This window comes from Felis catus, chromosome B4, assembly GCF_018350175.1.
Source record: "Felis catus isolate Fca126 chromosome B4, F.catus_Fca126_mat1.0, whole genome shotgun sequence".
Taxonomy (NCBI): Eukaryota; Metazoa; Chordata; class Mammalia; order Carnivora; family Felidae; genus Felis; species Felis catus.
In genome coordinates this window covers 28629556-28642592 of record NC_058374.1, presented here as the reverse complement: position 1 = coordinate 28642592, position 13037 = coordinate 28629556, and the positions used below count along the sequence as shown (strand labels likewise).

Below are 13037 nucleotides of genomic sequence, written 5' to 3'. Positions count from 1 at the left end.
CTCGTCTCAAGGGCTCCAGCCACAAGGCCTCCTGCCTCCCCCTCTTCAGCCATGCTCACCCCCCTTTTGCACTAGCTGCACCCTGTGCCCAGCATGCTTGTCCCCCAGAAATTAACATCCACCACCCCTTCAAATCTTGCATCAGACTTTCCCTTCCTAATGCAGACTGTCCTCCCCACCCCCACCCCCCATTTCCTTAACGGACCCTGCTGCCTACTTTTCCAGAGCACCATTCATTTTTCAACCCACAAATATAATCATTGATTATGTTCACTGTCTGACTTCTCCTGCTAGGATGTGAACGTCCCTGGGGGCAGGAACATCTTTATCTTACTGACATGTCCCCAGTGCCCACGTAGTGCCTGGTTATGCTCGGTTGGGTAAACGGATGCAGAAGTGATCATCCTCGGTTACAGACTGTGGCTGCTCCAAGGTACCCAGCACCCCTTTCGTGCTGGAAACTACAAATGCCCACATCAGCATCCAGGCTTCTGGAAGAGGAGCTGTAAATGCTAGGCAGGGAGTCTGGCTCCTGCCAAGACAGCTGAGAGGGTTCTCGTTTCAGCCAAGACCTGCAGCAGAAACGTAGTCCTACAGGCTGTAGGCATGGGGTGTGGTGGGGGGCTCTAGGGCAGGAGACGACCAACCTCCAGCCTCGGTTGGGGACAGCAAGACTCACTCTAAACCCCTCCACTGCCTGGAAAAGGTGACCTCAAAACTTTCAGCCCTAGGCTTGTTCCAGGTTGAGGCTTGTAGGGCTAGATGGGAAATGGTCAGGGCATGAGTGGGGGAGGGGCAGAGAGAGAGAAGGAGACAGAGTCTGAAACAGGCTCCAGGCTCCGAGCCGGCAGCACAGAGCCTGACGCGGGACTCGAACTCAGGAACGATGAGATCATGACCTAGGCTGAAGTGGGATGTTTAACCAACTGAGCCACCCAGGTGGCCCTAACTTTGTAATGCATTTTAAACAAGTGTCCCCACATCTTCATTTTGGACTTGTCCCTATACATTCTGTAACAGGTGGCTCAGTGAGCTAGGCATCTGACTTTGGCTCAGGTCATGAGCTCACGGTTCATGAGTTCGAGCCCCACATCTGGAGCCTGCTTCGGATTCTGTGTCTCCTTCTCTCTCTGCCTTCTCCCACTCATGCTCTCTCTCAAAAATAAATAAACATTAAAAAAAAAAAAATAGACTTGCCCCATGAGGCCACCTCTGAAGGCCAAGCTTGGAGCCTGCAGACCTTGCCTGTGAGTCCACAGGCCAGGCCTCAACCTAGAAACATGAGCACAGGACCTGCAACTCAGCATAGCATCCGAGAAGCAGAGGATGGCCTGCCTGGCCATGGAACTTTGCTGTAGTCCTTTCTTAACGGATCATGGGCGTAGGGGCCCTGCTTCCTAAGTTCTGAGGCCCAAGAACCTTCAGAAGATAGCCTCCTGATATTTTCTACAAAGGTTTTGATTAGCAAAAATAAAAATAATTTAAAAAAATAAAATGGATTAAGAATTTTAAGATGCTGGCCACAGAGCATTAAACCAAGTAGGCCCTTCTGAGGACTGACAATGCTAATGACATTTCATGGATCCTCCTGCCAGAAAACTCCACAACAAACGTAAATCACTTGTGTCTGAGACGTGTAGCATGTTTCTCCTTGAGGAAATAGCCCTCGGGGGGAGTGGGTGAAGGTACCAAAAATTGTTTCTGCGCCACTAACGAAAGGACCCGCTGTTGCGTTTGCAGGGTGGGGGTGGGATGAGCAGTGGCAGAATGAGGTGACATCAAAGGTGGTGTTGGGCCAGACTGGGTTGATGTCCATGTGAAATGACTAGCCAAGACTCTGGAACATTCTCCATTCAGAAAAGTGGTCAGTGATCAGTGACAGGTAGGTAAAAAAAAGAACGGGGCACCTGAGTGGCTCAGTGGGTGAAGCGCCTGACTTCGGCTCAGGTCATGATCTCACGGCACGTGGGTTCGAGCCCCGTGTTGAGCTTTCTGCTGTCGGCACAGAATCTGCTTCAGATCCTCTGTCCCCTCTCTCTCTGCCCCTCCCCAACTTGTGCATACGCACGCTCTCTCTCTCTCTCTCTCTGTCTCAAAAATAAACATTGAAAAATTTAAAAAAAAAGAAAAAGAAAGAAAAGAGCAATTAGAAGGAATAAAGCCGAGGTTGAGTCACGTTGTTGTGGCTTTTTATGCTGGGAAGCCCAGGGCCTTTCCACATGAATCAGCTGAAAGTCTGCATTACTAACAACATTTAAGTAGGCTTCCTTGGATATCAGATGCTGAGGTAGGTGCCATCCCCTCCCATTTGGATGGCCCTTTACAGTCTAAAACCTGCTTCTATATATACAATGCTTTCAGTGGACTCTCTCAATAAGCCTACTAGGTTAGCAGGGTGTTGTTATCGGCAGACAGGCAGACTGACTAGTCTGAGTCCACAGAGTCAGTAAGGGCCCAGAGGGGGCACGAGAACTCAGTTCTGCTAGCTTTGAGTCTAACGCTTTTGTCCTTTCCTCCATGATGCTTCTGTCACGGGTGGTGGCGGCCATCTTTCCAGAGCTCATGGCCTGAGACAGACAGACAAATGCAGCCCAGGGCATCACAAGCATATAGCAACACGTTGACTAACGGTCTCCAATTACCGATATCCTGGCAGCAAAAGGGCAGTGAGCTGCTAGGGATGCAGAGTATCAGCTCCGCTTTCAGGAAAAACTAGGTGTTCAGAGGGATTGGATGTTTCTTTCCCTGATGCAAATGGTACATGAACTGCTTTTTGGGGGCATCCGATTAACGTGAACTACAGACTAAGTAAAGATGAATAAAGGGATGCTCTCCTGAGTGAGTAAGCATTTTGAAATGGCCCATTAACCTCTTATCAGAAGGATCCTTTCCTTCGAAGCGCATTGGTCACTTCCTGCACTAAAAGGTGTGCAGACGATTTGCCACATCACATTATTATGCACAGCTAACTGCTTTGCAAAAACTTGTACCTGCAGATGCAGTCAGTGGGTTTGAGTTAAATACCTCAATCATTAACTTTTTCTCTAAAAACTAACAAGTGCAATTAGCCCATATTAATGAAATAATCTTGAGTTCTTTTTTTTTTTTAACCGAAGTTCCATTTGAGTCACACAAAAAAGAAAATGCATCTAAAAATCAGTTCCATTTTAGAACAGGCACATGTTCCAAACAGCTGAACTTATTTTTCCTTCTTCAGATTCTGCAAAATTCACTCCCAGGTTTACTCTCTATGCCAAGTTTCAGAGCTGAGCAAATTTTTATGGTCTAGTTATAAACCCTAGAAAAACAAGGTTTATAGGAAATGTTGACACAACCTTAACTAAAGTGGTGTTAGCTGACACCTCTATATTTTCAATTTGGGGATTTCTACTGGGAAAATATAAACGCTAATTCAGCAAAGGAAGCCAACTATAATAAAAATGTTGTAGTCTTCCTGTTCACCCCATGAAGTTCTACTTCAAAAGATGCCAGTGCAACATGGAGGTGAGTTAGAATTAGTATGCTCAGTATGTAGGGCACCTGCAAATAGCTAAGCCTCCTGGTTACTATAAACTTTGCCTGGGAATGCATGACCTCACCATGAGTCATGGCTGCCCACTGCAGTCCAGTCAGAGAGGTGGCGGCGGATTCCAGGCCTTTACGCGAAAGGCGTCTACTATCCTTGCACCGCGCACCTCCAAATCTACCATAAATAGAGACCAGAGTAGGTTTTTCACAGACCAGGAGAGCGAGCCTCCAAAACACAGAGAAGCCAAAATGTTGAGAGTTGAGTAAAGGCGCACCGCGGACGCCGATCCCGAGCGCGGTCAGCTCAGACTGGGGCCAGTAGCGGTGCCAGGGGGACCCAGGTGTGAGGGCATGCCAAAACATCAGGACAAAGAGCCAACGACAGTTCTCATTTCCCCAATCCCTCTAAACAGCCCAGATGAGAAGCACATGTGTTCCATATTTAGGCTTTCATTTTTTTTTTTTTTTTTTTTCCTTCTGAAACAAGAGGAGGTGGGAGAAGGGGTGAAGTTTGACTCAGGTCCAGAGATAAAGACTGACATACACAAATGGACCATAATAGGGGGCAAAGTGAGTTAAGCTGAAGTAAATGTTTTAAAATCCTCAGCTAGATAGACTAAACAGTATTGGCCGAGGAGCCAAAAGACCCAGCTGTCTGTCCGGAGGCTCCCACCGGGGAAATGCGACTCCAGGCAGCCTGCGGAGCCTCCCCGGTGTCTCTGCTTGGTCATCTGTAAAATGGAGGCCGGCCTCCATTACGCGACAGCGGCGAGGAGTAAGTAATGGCCCTGGAAGTGCTTGGTGAATTTTAAACTGCAAGACGAATGGGAGTATTATGCCGTGTTGATTGCATTTCTCCATTGGAAAACTGTGTTCAGAAAATGGAAATATTTTCAATCGAGGGACAAATCCATCAGGATAAAGGGGGAAAAAACCCTTCCTAACATATTTGTAATTGCTTTTAGTTCATCCTAGAACTGATTCAGAGGGCCATTTACCGCTGACATCTTTGCTTTTGTGTTAAGTCTAATAGTCTACTAAAAAGGCCATTTGGGTCGCACCCCAATTACCATCACATATGTCTAAACTTCACCAGCTCACAAGGGACCGCTAAGTTACATATCTTCATGAACAGAAAGTATTTTGGATGATTATTTTCTTCCTCCCAGGTTTCTAAGGCTGTTGGCAGCATTTTCCCAGAGTGTTTTCAAAAGCTTTCACAAGATATCCTCATAACATTGGCAAAAAATATGAAGCATACTTTAAAGGCTAATGCTTAACTTCTGTAGACCCTGATTTTTATTTATTTATTTTTTTTTTCAGGTTGAAAAGGAAGACAGGAGTTTCTGGATGTACCTGTCAAGACTAAATGATTGTTCATTTCCTGTGAATTGGGAATAACGTAATCACATGCAGCTGGGGAGCTAGGCTGTGTTTCTTGCTTTTTCCTCTTCCAGAAGCTGGGTCCCTTACCAGCTGGGAAATATTACTGTATGAACGTGCTGAAAAACTTAAGGGAAATGAAAAGAACAACAACATTCTAGATGTCAGCAATCAGTTTGATAGTCTTACCTGTACCAACCTGAGAGGATTTTAATAGCAAAAGTTTGTAAAGATTAATTTAATTTAAACTGAGTTCTTAGATAAAAAAAAAAAAAAGCAAGTGTTTACAGAGTCACAAAAATCTTTGTCTAGGATTAAGCTGATTAGAATTAACCCTGTCACAATTACACACGCCAATGACTGGGTAAGTTTGAGAGAAACAATTTAAAATAAAGTCTTTTAACCCAAGAGAAATGGATTAGTAGGAATCAAAGTATCCGTCCTTTGCTAATGCAGTCATTACCTGGGGGAAAAAAAAAACCCACATAAATTCAATGCTGAGTTTAAAATTGGAATTCAGCAAAATGTAATCTCGGGCACTTATTTTAAATGCACGCTTCTATCTTTTAGTATAATAAATTTTGTTCGGGGTTTCATTAGCCATTACACTATACATTGTGATTATGTCAGATATTAGATGCTGAGAAATGGAGCCAACATCTCACTTCAGGTGGCTCCTGTTCCAACTCATCATCAGAATTAATTAAAGAAAGAGGAGGTGGGATGGGGAGCAGGAGAAACGTTTGGATTAGTCAGGTCACCGTTTTTTCCTGGGAAGGTGAGGAATGGAAGGAGAGAGAGGCCAAGGCAGAAGGAAAGTCTCTGTTGGGATGCCTGGGTGGCTCAGTCGGTTAAGTGTCTGACTCTTAATTTCCACTCAGGTCATGATCTTGCGGTTCATGAGTTCGAGCCCTACATGGGGCTCCACGCTGGCAGTGCAGAGCCTGCTTGTGAGTCTCTCTCTCCCGCTCTCTCTCAAAATAAATAAATAAACTTTTAAAAAGAAGAAGAAGAGGGGCGCCTGGGTGGCTCAGTCAGTTTAGCATCCGACTTCGGCTCAGGTCACGATCTCACCATCGTGAGTTCACGCCCTGCATCAGGCTCTGTGCTGACAGCTCAGAGCCTGGAGCCTGCTTTGGATTCTCTCTCTCTCTCTCTCTCTCTCTCTGCCCCGCCCCTGTTTGCACTCTGTCTCTGAATCTGTCTCTCTCTCAAAAATAAATACATTAAAAAAAATAAAAAGAAAAAAAAGAAGAAGAAAATTCTCTGCCAATGGAATCTTGTGGCATCACTGCCCATCCTACCCAGACTTGTGCTTGGAAGAAATTTGGGGCCTCAGGGGAATGTGAGGGGCTACAGTCGCCCTGGATCACCATGTGCATGTGCATGTGGTTGTCACATTTGGCTAGGCATCAGAATTACTGGGAGAATTTTTAAAAATAGAAAACAACTGGGTCCCATCCAGTCCTGGGATAAAGCTCGCGCATGACATCATTTTTTTTTTTTTTTAATGTATGTTTGTAACACACCCAAGCCTACAATTGATTCTGAATGCTGAGCCAACATTGAAAACCAGGGGTAGGCGATAGTTGGAAATTAACTAAAAGGTGAATTTGACAATATTGCACCTTATCTAAGTCTCTTTCATATTGTTTGAATCCAGAGAACTGCCTTTTCTGACGTCTACCAAACACAAGATGATGAGGATGACAATAATAAAAAATATCAATGCTGCTGGAGCTCCGTGGGGACTCTTCAGAATGACACAGCACTTACACATCCATTAGGTCATTTCTTTTCCCTCTTCTCTCTCTTAGTGCTTCGAGGCCAGCAGTGAGAGCATCGTCACTCCATCTCACAGGTATGAAAGCATGCCACATCCTGCTAAATCCCCCACCAGTGCGAGTGGGTGGGCTGACCCCCATTTCGTGCCCCTTCCCCCTTAGCAATCCCATCAGCTTGGCCTGACAGCTGGTTTTGTGGCACACCTGGGACAGCGGCCAGGGGGGGTCCTCTGCCCTGAGTTGATTTTATGCTCCTGTAGTAGAAAAGGCAGAGAATTCAGCGACTTGAATTAGCTCCCAACTTGACTGCAATTGGAAAGAAGCTTTGTGTTTTGTTTTCACTTTTTTTTTAATTAAATGCTTTTTCTTTAGTTCACTTATTTATTTTGCGAGACGGAGAGAGCGAACAAGAGAGGGGCAGAGAGAGAAGGAGAGAGAGAGAGACTCCCAAGCAGGCTCCACACTGTCAGCGCAGAGCCCCATGAAAGGCTCCAACTCAAGAACCGTGAGATCAAGACCCGAGCCGAGATCAAGAGTCGGAAGCTTAACCGACTGAGCTACCCAGGCGTCTTGTGTTTTGTTTTCACCTTAAAGAGTCGGCTTACATCCAGCATGTACGATAGGTATGATAGATTTTTGCCTTTCCGTTTTACACAAGTCCTTTTCTGAAACTTACACATGTCTCCCTTGTCCATGTCGTTGCTTCCTGGGATTCAAGAGAGAAGAGATCGTGAGGAGAAAAAGACACAGTGGGATGGTAGACGGCAGGTTGCCCCTGGCAGGCCGGGTGGAGCAGGCAGCTGTGCAGGGCTCCTGCCTGCCAGCTTCTTTCACATCACGAGAAGCAAATGGCCCCCAGGTGAAGGATGGAAGAAGCAGCTGAGAAATCTTCCTGTCATATTTGGGTTTATTTCCCTGCCGCCTGAGTAAGCTTTCAGTAACCTTGGTCTTTCGATTCAACTATTTTGATGGAAAGAAATAACGATCACGGCAACTGTGGCTGATGGATGTTAAGAGCTGGACCTTACCCTTTCAGGGGAAGACTGCTTGAGAATGGACTTGAGGACAAAGGTGTTACAAAGCATGGCACCGGAAGCTATGTGTTTGCTGACTCGACTTACCTTATTAACAAGATCATTTCACGTTTTATGTGAACATAAACAAAACTTCCTAGGTAATCTTTGAAGGTGTTGGATGCTGTGGTAGCCACCACTGTGGCAAAAGGGCAGTGTTGAAGTGTAATCAATCTCCCAGATAATAATATTTTACCGATCAATAACTTATTGTACTTACAGGTTTGCCCCGTCATATAAAAATATATTTATAAAAAGTATCACCCGGACTTTAAATTAGTAGACTGACTGTTGCTTTAATCATCTTTTATCTTCTACATGTGTGAACCTAAAAGATTGATGGTGTTTTAATTATGTCTACATCACATCTGATTTCACAATAACTTATGGAGAAACCTATTTTTGATAGTAATGAAAAAGGATTTCATATACAGTTGCATACATGGAACTTAACTAGTTTTTTAAACCAGGTATGTAGAGCTACTTTCTGGGATAGGAATCATAAATGGGTTTCATCCGAGCACGAACTGGGCAGTTCACGGAAGTGGCATCCTGAGAAAGCTGGTCTGGGCTCAGCAAACGTGTGTGCGAGATGAATTAGTGATGTCTGCCATGGAAGGACAAGGTCCTGGTGCCATCTGTGTGCCATCTCTGCCGTGGGAGGAAAGGGAAAATACTGAAATATGTAGCAAATGTGTATTTCACTATGCATAAAGATGCATAAAGAATTCCTCTGATGACACAGTTTTTGCCAGAGCAAAGACTCAATCGATAACTTCAAATAGTGTTACATTTCAGAGCATTATTAAAAATACTTAATGCATATCTGGGTGTCTAAAAGAGTAAGGATTATTCATTTTTCTCAACATGTTACAATTGTTATGTGAAATTCTGGAAATTAAGTCTGTCATCATTATGGTAGTGAATATCAGTCAGAATCTTCCAATTATGTAAGCAACTCACAAATGAGTCTTTTTCCTTGAATTCCATCAGCTCTGAGGTACACTGCAGCCTGATTATTTTCATTAATATAGTTTTCATCACACTCAAAGAAAATGCCATTGTTTGGTGATTATGACGCCCATAGGGAAGTCATAAAGTCTGTCATATTCCTAAGTTCCATCTAACAGTATCAGTGAGGATACAACTCTAGCATAGTCATTTATTTCCTGTTAAAGATAATATCAATGGAAAAGCAAAGTGGGGTTATCCCCCTGGAGAGACCATGAGTTTAAGATGATTAATGTTGTAAAGAAATAGCTTTCTTATGAATAAATGGCCTTTTCATCAGATCGTTTTAAATTGCAAAATTTAATTTCAGACGGAAGAAAACATTCCTCAATTATACTGCAAATAATGACATATTTACACACTTCTTTAGCACGTTTTCTGCCAAAGATTTATCATTTCAGATCATTTTCATTGTGTGTTTCTTAGTTGCATATTATTCCTCTTACCTTTCAAATGTATAGACACTTTTCATTATTCATTGATTGAGTTCTTGAAGACATGGGTTGACTACAAAGGGTTTGATTCTGTTTATTTTATATAGCCAGGAAAGTGACCAGTCATGAAAGAAACCCTCCAAGAATTTGTGTTTCCGTACTCCTCCTCCTCTAGCTGTTAGCCAACAAATCCATTTTCAGTCAGCAAATCATAGTTCCATATTTCCAGGTGCCATCTAACCCATTGAGCATCTTGCCACTTTCTCCAAACCAATGTTTGGAAGTTTCTTTTAACACATCTTCTTCTCCTTTTCTTCGTGGGTGTTCTATATACAGGACTTCTTTAGTGGGGAAGAGAGTGACAGTGGAGTTTGCTTTAACTATGAAAGTAGCTTGCTTGAGTTACAGGAGGAAGCAGGACACGATTTTTCTGAATTCTTACCTTGTCCTTTTAACGGGGCACATTATCTTTTCTGTTCCCATATATCATTTGCCTTTAAGGATCTCTGGGGAATAACTGCTAAAGCTGGAACTGGGTCCTTCCTGAAGCAACGAGGGAAGTGGGGAGTCTCTCCTTTGGGGTCGCTGTTTCCAAGATAGTTGTGTTCACCAAGATGGAAATTTTCTCCAAAATTATGTATATGCCAGACCTCTGGGAAAATAGGTGTAGGCATGATTTGCTTTTATTCAACCCTAGTGGCCAGCACAATAGATACCCAGCCCTCAGAATAGCTTTTATTTTATAGGTAGGTATTCTGAGCTGGATGAGTCGAAAGTGTTTAATTGCCTTAATTTCAGCATTTGACAGAAACTTCTTTTAGAGTTTGTGTCATGAGCGCTGGTTGCCTGTTCAGTGTCTATTCTTGCTTATCACCGGCAACGTGCCCAAAGAAAGATTTCATTTGCCAGACTCTCTTGTAGGTGGGGAGGGCAGGGGCCACTGAGGGGGAAGCCTATGTTGTTGAGTGGAACTTTGTCCATTAGACTGGCTGTCAGCTCCCTTATGGGAGAAGTTTCTCCTTTCATCCTCTCTCAGTGGATTGCTGAGTCCTTAAAACTGGTCTTAGCTCATGTTTGTGCAATTGTGAGGCTTGCCCTTTCAGTGAGTATTTTGATAAAAGTTATTAAGTAATAGGGAAGGAAACATTCTGATCATGTTAATGCAAGCAGGATATAAAACAAAAATGGAAAGACACCGGTGAGGATCTTACCAATTTAGGTCTAATTACAAACACAATGCTTTGGAAAAAATTAGGTATGATAAATCCAAATGGGAAGGTTATATGCATTAACAAGGATAGATTTGTTATTTTAATTAGAAAACATTAAGTACTGGGCACGTGGGTGGCTCAGTCAGTTGAGCGTCAGACTCTTGGTTTTGGCTCAGGTCATGATCCCACGGTCGTGGGATTGAACTGTATCTGGCTTTGTGCTGAGCGTGGAGCCTGCTTAAGATTCTCTCTCTCTTTCTCTCTCTCTCTCAAATAAATAAATAAATAGGGGCTCCTGAGTGGCTCAGTTGGTTAAGCATGTGACTCTTGATTTCGACTCAGGTCATGATCTCACAGTTCATGGGATCAAGCCCTGCATCAAGATGTGTGCTGACAGTGTGGAGCCTGCTTGGGTTTCTCTCTCTTCCTCTTTCTCTCTTCCCCTCTTCTCTCCCCCCTCAAAAGAAAGAAAGAAAGAAAAAAGAAAAAAAAAAGAAAACCTTAAGTACTAACAGTTACTAGCTGGGGGGCGGGGGGGGGGGATAAAATCACGAGCAAGAAGACATGGTCCATGACTTTCCGGAGTTGACAATCTAATGGGGAAGACTTATAGTAAAATAAGCAATCAGGGCAGACACGTACAGCCACACAGAGTATGCACTGGACAACTTCAGGGACATTTGTCACATAGAGTACAGTATAAAGGGTGCCCCACTGCAAGGCATGACCTGTCCAACTACAGAGGTGGCAGCCCTCGAGGCAAGTTTTCCAAAGTGTGCTATGTAAACAGTGATAGAGGTCATACTGTGCCAAGGGAGACATAGTACCAGCCCCTGGCCTAGCCTAGGAGGTGGTTTCTTGGAGTAAATGGCGTTATACCTAAGACTTCAAGATCAGCCTGAGTTAGCCAGACCAAGAGGAAGAAGCGTTGCCCAAGTAAGAAGAACAGTGTAGACAGAGGCAGGGACAAGAGGTGGTAGGGCCAAGTTAACCAAGGAGTACATATAAGGAATGCCATGGCGGCTCAGTCCTGCGTGCCATCTGGAAGGCTTCTTTTTCGAGCTTTCCAAATCCAGATCAGCTGCACTCAAACGTGATGGATTGTGAAAGAGAAGGAGCGCCTCACCTCCCACCTCTGTTTTCTGAAGTTCTCAGCAACATTTCCCCATATAGTACAGTTGGTTCAAAAGCTCCAGGAAGATTCCCTGCCTTCAGACAGATGGGTCCCAATGGTGGGCTCCCGTTCCCGCCACCTGTTCAACTATATCAAATGTCAAGCATTTTGATTCAGAGAAACTAAATCAATCTGATTGTGACATTTCTCTTCCTCAAGTCTTTTAAGGATTTGGGGATTAAAAACAAACAAACAAACAAAATACTTTGGAGGATGAAATTCAAAGTTCTTAGCATGGCTTACACGGTATAGTCATCTCTCACAGGGCAGGGACCATTTCTGTCTCATCACTTAGCATTTGTCACAATAGCTGGCACAGAGTAGCAATGAATGAATGGCCAGGCAGTCTTTTCCTGCCCGCAGTTTCCCCCTCTAGTCTGCTCCAAAAAGAAGCGGACTGGCTTCCAGGCAGGGCAAGCCCTGGTCCACATCCTGGGTTTTCACAAGCGATAGCCGCCTGCCACAGCTCGCTGACTCTTCAGGTTCTGGGTCTGCTCTTCCCTGGCACCTCGGGCACAACCAGTCAGGGTGTATCATTTTAATATCCCTGCTACTTGACACTTATCAAAATTTTGGTTTATTGCCCTAAAGAGAAAATCATGCAAGTGTGAAAGATGTATGCACAAGAATATTTGCTGCAGCATTGTTTATCATGGTGAAAAATTGGAGTGACCCAAATGTCCATTAATAGAGGGCTGGTCCCATCAATTATGGAATATAACACCCAGCGGAATAGGAAACAACCTTAAAATGGAAGAAGGAGAGTCTACTGTATTTCATCAAATCTGAGATACCATCATTTTCAAAATGCATCATTATTTTATGATACTAAGAAAAATAAGTGCTGTCAATTAAAAGACAGTGCTCTCCTGTTATCTAGAATTTTTACTTTATACTTATTAGCTCCTTTACACTTTGGCATATTTTTATACATTACTCTTAATGTATTCCTAAAAATATATATAAGTATGATAAATTAATATGTTTCTGGAACATCTTCATATTTAGAGCCCAATTCTTCTGAATGCTTAACTCAGACGTGTCAATGTCCATGTATGTTTTGAAGCCATCAAGAGTGTCTGGATGCTGAGTTTCTTAAGAATGCACAAAAGAGAGAAAGGCATTGGGGTCCTCAGTTGGCTTTGCAGTTACGTAGAATTGGCCAATTTTGGACTTGTGCTTGAGGAATATTGATAAACCACTTCATATTTACCTCCAACAAAACTCCCACACTCCTCCCTCAATGATGTTGCTCCCAACAGTTAAAAGAAAACTCACCTCTTGCTCATGAATTTTCTCCTAATCCATTAACACCCATTCCGAATGTTTTGACGGTTTTGTGAATGTGTCTACAACGGCTGCCTGGTCAGGCATCACGATTTGTTCAGATGCAGCCTCATTCCAGGGGTGCAAATTGTTTTTTAAAAAGAGCGTTTAAG

The 13037-nt window shown here is 43.6% G+C and overlaps 2 long non-coding RNA genes across 2 annotated transcripts in view; both read left to right on the top strand.

Moving 5' to 3' along the window:
* Positions 1-7126, top strand: part of LOC109501388 — a 32360-nt gene extending 25234 nt beyond the window's left edge. Inside the window, exons 2-4 of the long non-coding RNA XR_002159410.3 lie at positions 4852-5133; positions 6575-6772; positions 7068-7126. This is a non-coding gene — a long non-coding RNA (uncharacterized LOC109501388). The remainder of the gene's footprint in view (positions 1-4851; positions 5134-6574; positions 6773-7067) is intronic.
* Positions 7127-7157: 31 nt separating this feature from the next.
* On the top strand, positions 7158-9058 carry LOC109501387. The gene is made up of 2 exons (XR_002159405.3): positions 7158-7318; positions 7414-9058. It is a non-coding gene; the product is annotated as an uncharacterized LOC109501387 (long non-coding RNA).
* Positions 9059-13037: the final 3979 nt, after the last annotated feature.